Source organism: Myxocyprinus asiaticus, chromosome 9 (assembly GCF_019703515.2).
Source record: "Myxocyprinus asiaticus isolate MX2 ecotype Aquarium Trade chromosome 9, UBuf_Myxa_2, whole genome shotgun sequence".
Lineage (NCBI taxonomy): Eukaryota > Metazoa > Chordata > Actinopteri > Cypriniformes > Catostomidae > Myxocyprinus > Myxocyprinus asiaticus.
The window spans coordinates 9,080,387-9,089,355 of NC_059352.1; positions in this window are offsets into that span (position 1 = coordinate 9,080,387).

The window sequence follows — 8,969 nt, forward strand, 5'->3', positions numbered from 1 at the left end:
CTAAATACTTTGGATTACTTCTTCAGCACTGGTAGATTTTTTCACTTGTTTTGACTATAAAAACTCTGCCAGTACAGTAAGACAAAATAAACATGTTAAAAATACATTCTCTGAAAAACCTAAATATCTTATGCAGTGTTGTTTCTAAAACAAGATAAATTAAATTGATCTTGTTTTAATGATTTTTAGATATTTTTACAGGAAAACAATACAAAAATCATAATCAAGAATATAATTTTTGCCCTAATATCAAAGGTCTTACTAGTATAAAAAAAATTATTATCCAACGTGAATTTTTTTGATAAAAAAATACGATCATGTCTGAAAACGTGCATGTAAAATGGCTAGAAATAGTATTTTAGCTTAGTGTAAAGCTGACAATTTACACAAGGTTTATTTCTATTTCTTCTGCTCCAAACTTACTTCAAACTGACTTCTCTGTCTGCTCGTATGAATGTGACACATCATAAGAAAGTGTTTCACTGCTGTTCAAATGCACTTTGGATCGCATCGTTTATATGTATAAATGTTTTCCATCTGAAAGGACTAAATATTAAATGAAACAAATGACAATAAAATGCAAAGTAATCTCTTCAGTAATCAAAATACTTTTTGAATGTAACTGTATTCTAAATACTAATGATTTAAATTGTAACTGTAGTGGAATACAGTTACTTATATTTTGTATTTTAAATACGTAATCCCGTTACTTTTATTTCGTTGCTCCCCTGTGTAACTGTACAGAGAAGAATCTGAAGTGTTCTCCAGCCAAACAGGGTAAGACTATATTTGGTGAGTCTAAAATAAGACAGCTTGAACACAACCACAGTGTCCCTCATTTTAACTTATGCATGTCTCCTCCATGAATGTGATGAGTACAGCTTGACATGTGCTTAAGAATGAGGAAATGTAATGTGGAGAGAGAGAAAGAGAGAAAGAGAGAATAAGTAATGGCTCCGGTGAAAGCAACAGAACATCAATAATTCAACATTGGTTGCTTTTATTGCCAACATAATGCAACAGGTTCACGAACACACACGAGCAACAAGGCATATGTACTCATTACGATGGGCTTGTTTACTCTAAAATCAATACACATTCCCTATATATCCGGGTATGTTGTTGGTCGAAACAGTTCAGGGAATGGTAAAGATGATTCAGTCTTGTAATTGCTTTCCTAAGGAAGCTGAAAAATACTTTTTACTTTTTAGACTTTTTGTGAAAAGTTTTGCTTGATAAAATTGGCATTTACACACCCTCATGTTGTTCCAAACCCGTATGACTTTTTTCCACGGAACACAAAATATGTTCACCATAAGTCACCATTCATTTTCATTGCATCTTTTTCAAAACAGTGTAAGTGACTGTGGCTGTCATGCTGGCTATCATCTCCTTTTGTGTTCCACAGAAGAAAGATGCCATATGATGGGTTTAGAACAACATACGGGAGAGTACATGGTGACAGAATTTTCATTTTGGGCGAACTATCCCTTTAAGCATTCAAATATACACTATATTGCCAAAAGTATTCGCTCATCTGCCTTTAGACGCATATGAACTTAAGTGACATCCCATTCCTAATCGATAGGGTTTAATATGACGTCGGCCCACCCTTTGCAGCTATAACAGCTTCAACTCTTCTGGGAAGGCTTTCCACAAGGTTTAGTAGTGTGTTAATGGGAATTTTTGACCATTCTTCCAGAAGCGCATTTGTGAGGTCAGACACTGATGTTGGACGAGAAGGCCTGGCTCGCAGTCTTCGCTCTAATTCATCCCAAAGGTGCTCTATCGGGTTGAGGTCAGGACTCTGTGCAGGCCAGTCAAGTTCTTCCACACCAAACTCGCTCATCCATGTCTTTATGGACCTTGCTTTGTGCACTGGTGCGCAGTCATGTTGGAACAGGAAGGGGCCATCCCCAAACTGTTCCCACAAAGTTGGGAGCATGGAATTGTCCAAAATCTCTTGGTATGCTGAAGCATTCAGAGTTCCTTTCACTGGAACTAAGGGGCCAAGCCCAGCTCCTGAAAAACAACCCCACACCATAATCCCCCCTCCACCAAACTTCACAGTTGGCACAATGCAGTCAGACAAGTACCGTTCTCCTGGCAACCGCCAAACCCAGACTCGTCCATCAGATTGCCAGATGGAGAACCGTGATTTGTCACTCCAGAGAACGCGTCTCCACTGCTCTAGAGTCCAGTGGCGGCGTGCTTTACACCACTGCATCCGACGCTTTGCATTGCACTTGGTGATGTATGGCTTGGATGCAGCTGCTCGGCCATGGAAACCCATTCCATGAAGCTCTCTACGCACTGTTCTTGAGCTAATCTGAAGGCCACATGAACTTTGGAGGTCTGTAGCGATTGACTCTGCAGAAAGTTGGCGACCTCTGCGCACTATGCGCCTCAGCATCCGCTGACCCCGCTCTGTCATTTTACGTGGCCTACCACTTCGTGGCTGAGTTGCTGTCATTCCCAATCGCTTCCACTTTGTTATAATACCACTGACAGTTGACTGTGGAATATTTAGTAGCGAGGAAATTTCACGACTGGACTTGTTGCACAGGTGGCATCCTATCACAGTACCACGCTGGAATTCATTGAGCTCCTGAGAGCGGCCCATTCTTTCACAAATGTTTGTAGAAGCAGTCTGCATGCCTAGGTGCTTCATTTTATACACCTGTGGCCATGGAAGTGATTGGAACACCTGAATTCAATTATTTGGATGGGTGAGCGAATACTTTTGGCAATATAGTGTATTTGGGGCCACCGTAGATGCTTCATATTTATGGTTTAAAACAGAATGGGATTATACAATATTTAAAAAATGTGTAATGTGTGATTATCTGTACACAATGAGACATGGCAACAATGAGACTAAAAATACAAAAACATAAATTTGGTTGGTTGGTTGGTTGGTCAATCCTTTGCAACTTCGGTCAATAGATGGCAGTCTTTAGCTTAGAATGAGAGAGTCTGAGAACACTTCAGTGACCTATAAAATGTCTCACTAAAGGTTTCTCTTGTCTCTAGTGATGGGTTTCCTCTTCTAATTAATTTTTTATATCCAATCTAAAGCCTGCAGTATACGCCTTGAGTCCTGTGGTACTACTACACGCTCTTTAGACTTTTTATAAAAGCAAAGTCAATACCTTTGCAGAAGTTGAAGCTCAAAGTACAAAATGTCAAGAGTCAAAAGAAATTAGGAGTAGTGCTAAGCAAAAATGTAATACAATGCAAAAATGTATTGTAATGCAACATAATGCAATAACTGAGCAACATTCATATGGTGTATTTTCAGGCACTTTTTAGCAATCATTTCATGACCTGTGATTAGTCCATCCAAATGATGCATCACATATGTTAGATTTGCTTATGAAGTGATGTGGTTATGGTCAGTCCAACAGAATTCTGATCCTTTGTACAAAAACCCTAAGTCATTAAACAAATTCAACATAAAAAATGGTGCAAGATCAAAGAAGAAAACAATAACAACCCATTAGTGAAAAAGTAATAGAATTTTCAATTAAAGCTGAACATAGCTTACATACTGAATGGTGAGCATATTCATATACCATGGTATTTGCAAGATACTTCAATGCCAGGGTACTTTTAGTATTTTTATACTTTCTTTAGTCTGAAAATGTCTTTACCTGCAGCAAAAAGCCATTTACAAGCTGCACACACGTGTTGAACTTAAAGGTATGGTTTACCCAAAAATGAAAATGCTCTCATCATTTACTCAACCTCTTTCTTCTGCTGAACACAAACAAAGATTTTTTAGAAAGCATCATGTTATTGTTTTACTGAGTGAGTTGTTAAAGTCTCTGTGAAGTGCCAGGATGTGGGGGCGGGACATGTCGCTCGACCTGTCCCATTTTAAAAAATAGCCAATAGGCTTTAGTTTACAGCCACAAAAACACATACCCCTTTCTACCATGCTGCTCATGTGAGAGCCACTTACCGGGGAAACTTGTGAAGCGATCTCACTACCGGCCAGCTTTTCCAAAGACTTGAGAACCAAATGATGATCTAAATGACAACATTATTCCATAACCAGCCCACAAACACACTCAGCACATCGCGGTCGTTGCTTATGACGAGGCTGAAGATGTTGTGCAAGTCCAATGTAGATAAATGAGACACAAGCGAGAAAAAGAAAATACATTCATGTTTTAAATCACAGTACACTATGCATAAAGAACAAAGAACACTTACTTGAGCTGTACATCCCAAGAATCCTCCAGCTGCACAAAAAAAATATAAATAAACTCCAGCAATTTTCCTGCCGTCCAGCTCCAGCATCGGTGCATCCCATTCACAAATGATCATCCCTTTGCCCTGTTCCTTTCAAAGACAATTACCCTTCATTTTGAGAACTTCAGGTGGCGAAAAGTTGATAACGGTCAGTCAGAACACTCTTTTAAGCTATTCTTATTGAAAAATCTGTTTAGAATGACCCTACTTCATGGAATGCATTTGATTGGACAAGGTTTCTCAACCTCTATGTGATGTCATGGATGACATGATGTCATGAGTCTTTTTAGGTGGAAGAAAGAGACTGCAGATTTTACATTTTAAATCTTCTGAAAATGAATTTTGTCAACGTTTAGAAGTACAATAGCATATAGATGACTTTAAAGCTAACAGATGTGGACTAAAAGCAGCAAAACATTAATTCTGATATCACGAGGTCTTTAACTTTGAAACCACTCCAAACGATTCAGGGTGTGAGTGAACCAATTCAGACTGTTTTTCTAACCCATTTGACTAATTTAATGAAAAGAACTGATTCAAAAGAGTGATTTATTCTAAGACTCTAAGAGATGTCTCTTGATTCTAAACAGCTGATCGATGTTGTGCCGATTTTTTACTCCCTAATATGGTTGTGGTAAGGTGTAAATTTTGGCCTTTAGGTATAGGGACCAGTGACTCCCTAATCTAGTTAGGATTCATAGATTACATTCTATCATGCTATGCTTTAACATTCTCCCTGACAATTATGTCTGGTATTTCAGGTGATGTTCCAAAATCAGCAATGGGAGAAAGGTGCTTCAGGTTGTTCCTGGCAGGGTACTTAACCTTACAGGCTCCATATGGTTAGGATTAGGGATAGGGGTGGGATTAGGTCATCTGCTGCCTGTCAGGAACAAACCCAGGCACCTTTGTACAATGGGCGCTGAAATCCGACTACACGCCAGATTCTTACTCCCCCTTACCCGATTCGTCCTTATCACTAAAGCCCATCCCTTCACTCACCCCTAACCCTAACCAGATAAAGCGACTAATGTTAGTTGACAGTTTTACCGGCATGATTGATTTTACACCCATATTAAGTGGGTGATTCACTGTGTTCTAAAACATCTGGGTACTGTTGTAGTTTACAATAAAACTGCTCCAAACAATTCGGTGGATCAGTGAGCTGTGAGCAAATGATTCAGACAAAATTGTGAACTGATTCAAAAGTTTTGTTAACCCTTTTGAGGGATTCACTGAAAATAACCGAGTCACAAGAGCGATTTGATCACGAATCAGTTATTATTCTGAACAGCCAACCAGAAAACTGAGTATAGTGATAGAACGTATCGTTATATTCGTTTTATATAGACTTCAAAATCTGGGTGTTGTACGTTGCATTAAATAAACATGGCACACCAGTTTGAATGAGATTTGTGAGCTGTAGCGGAGAGGATGCTTTTCTGTGATCATGGATTTTGAAACAATCACAGAATTTTCATTTTGGGTAAACTATTCCTGTAATATCAGAGGAATCCAATCATTTTTTCCAGACCTATGCTGTATTTGCTGGGCCCATACTTATTGCATGAATTAACAGATAAGTATAGGCCTACAGTATATGCAAAGATGAAGAGGTGGTTGAGCTGCTCTCTGCACTCTAGTCAACCTGAATTAGGACACTTGCTAGGCAACTAAATGTAAATTACTCTTCAGGGCATAATTGCAATGATAATAATTCTAATGATAATACTCAAAGATTATTGTTTTCAAGTACCTGCTTCATTTTCCCATCAAGAGATAGAATGGGTTAGAGAGAGAAAGCAACAAATGAGCCATTTGAACAACATCATGGGTTACAAGGCATCATGAGCTCTGGCTCGCTCTTATAACATTATCATTCTCTGAGCTAAATACAATTTTTAATGAAAACTATAATATAATAGTAATAGCAAAGGTGGATGTTTACATTTTCTGAAGAAAATGTGAGTGGTGTTTGTCCATGTAAAAGTTACTGCCATGATGCTGAGGGGCTGGTTGTCAGGGAGCATTGCTATGCAGTTACTAAGATGTTCTGTGTGGTCTTTAGAGCATTGTTATATTTACATTTATTCATTTAGCAGACACTTTTATCCAAAGCGACTTACAAAATTATTAAGGATACAACATAAGCAATTCATTCTAAGGAGACAGTAACACAAAAATTTCTGCATTACAAAGTTTCAATTGTATTAGAAAAGTACAAATACCTCTCTTGGGTTCCTTGAGGACCAGACTTGCTGCTGCATTCTAAATCATTTGCAGAGGCATAATTGAGCATGCAGGAAGACCAACTAAAAGAGCATTGCAGTAATCAAGTCTAGATATGACAAGAGACTAGATAAGGAGTTGTGTGGCATGTTCAGAGAGAATTTTAAGGATCAGGCTGTTTTGAAGATGTGGTTGGTGAAACTGACTTGGTTGTCGAAGGTTACCCTTAGGTTTCTGACCATTTTGGATGGTGGAATTGTAGATGAACCCAGCTGAACAATGATGTTGTGCTCAACAGCAGGGTTGGTTGGAAAGACGAGGAGCTCGGTCTTCGGTTAAATTTAAGGTGGTGCTTCTTCATCCAGGCCGAGATGTCTGTCAGGCAGGCCAAGATCCGTGCAGTCACAGTGGGGTCATCAGTTTGGAAAGTCAAGTAGAGCTGCATGTCATCGGCGTAGCAGTGGTAAACCCATGTGTTTGAATGATGAGTCCCAGTGATGTTATATATATTGAGAAGAGAAGTCCTGAGGTACCCCATTAGCTGATGTGACTTGGGATTGTTATGTGGTTGCTAGGGTGCACTGGGTGGTTGCTAGGTGGTAAATTACTGCCCCAAACCCAATCAAAAGAGCCCACTCCTGGGTCTCTATGATATTATGGTCACTATATGGCCTGGGTCCTTCCTTCAGTGTAAGTCTATGGGAATTTTTGATATAGAGTCCAAATGCAACATTCTTGTCCATAGTGCAAATGCTATTGGGCTGGTTATGTGCCAAAGTTTAACACATAGGATAAGAAGTTAAGTGAAATCTCTTACCCTAAATTTAAGCAATAGTAATAGTGATGCTTGCCTTAGCAACTAACTAGAACATGAGTGTCCTTTACACAAATGATGCCATATTTTACGAAAAATTAAATGTTGTAAAAAAAAAGATTTTCTTTTTCATATTTATATGAGAAAAGCTCTGAAATTATGTGCCCTTTTAGGAATTTTAATCCTTTATAAATCTAATCCAGAATATTTAGATTCAGTGCAAATCTAAAGCCGTATGGGAGAATTTTAGATAAACAGTCATACTGAGTGTAGAGTTCGGCTGCATGCAGGAAGGAAGCCTGTGGTTTATACCACTGGTTGATTTAGCAACCATGAAGCGAGAACTGAAAGAGAACCAGTGTGGCTAAACCCTTACACACTTTGATGATATAAGTGTTAAACTTTGTGTTCCATTTAAAAAACAAAAAAGAATGTTTACTGGCTATTCATGTATTAAACAGCACGTCTGGGAAGTGCCTGAAACTTAATGGTCTCAGTACATCAAGAAAAGCAAAATTCTTTAGAAAATTCACCCCAGGGTTCTCAGAAAGTAAAAAGCATTTGAAGACATCTTTGATTTATCGCATTTCTTTTCTTGTCTTTGACTGTGAATGGTAGTGAGAAAAAAAAAGTGTGGGTTTTCAGATTCAGTTATTAATGCATTATTTCTTTTAAAGACATCTCCTAGACTCAAGATGGCGCCGAGTATGGCTGCTGCGTTGCAAGCTCTGACACAACATTGTAGTTTTTTGTTTGTTTTGTTTACAATTTTTATGGTTTTTGTCTTGGATGTTGTCTGCCTTATTGTCTATGACAGACAAACACTTTTGGACATTAGTTCTGCAATTACACACCGTAATAGAGTGGTTCCTTTATTTCATCTGAAAGGGATAGTTTGCTCAAAATTGAATATTCTGACATAATTTACTCACCTTTATGTTGTTCACAACCCATAGGAAAGCTGTTGTGATAGGACACGAACAGTGTGAAAATCAGGTCAGATCTAGTGTCTGGGGATATAGGACAGACCTCTTGGCTTAGCCCAGACCTCTTTGCACACACATGGGGCAATCCTTTGATGAAATATGGGAAAGTTTAAACGTTACATTAAGTTGCATTCTTTTAACAGTGTGCACTTTAAAATGTGATTTTAAAAAGCAATCTTTTTGTCTCTTTCAGCTTTCCGTAGTTCAACGAATATTGTGGACAATAGACCTTATTCACAGTAGCGCCATCTTTATGAGGCTGTGAGGGGTAGACGTACAGTCTTTTCAATGGATTGTACAGTTGTTTAAAATGTTTTTGGATTGTTCCGCTGACTAAACATTGAAAAAATATGTTTCCAAGAAAATTCAGTTTACAAAAAACTCCAGACAATATGAGTTGTGGAAAATTAGATGCGATCTAGGAGCTTTTTTTTATAGCTTTATACAGTGAATGCCACTGAAGAGACAGTAAGTCTATCCCTCACAGCCTTGTTTTCATTCATGTCAAAAAATCAAAGATGCCGCTATACTGTGAATAGGGTCTATTGACAGTTTTGTCCATATCATTTATTTGTCAGGTGCTTCTACGTTAGTTAAGAAGTTAGGAGGATGTAAAGAGGCTAAAATATGTGCTTATGAGAAAACTTTATTGCTGGATTTGCCAAAGTTTGCGAGGTTCATGG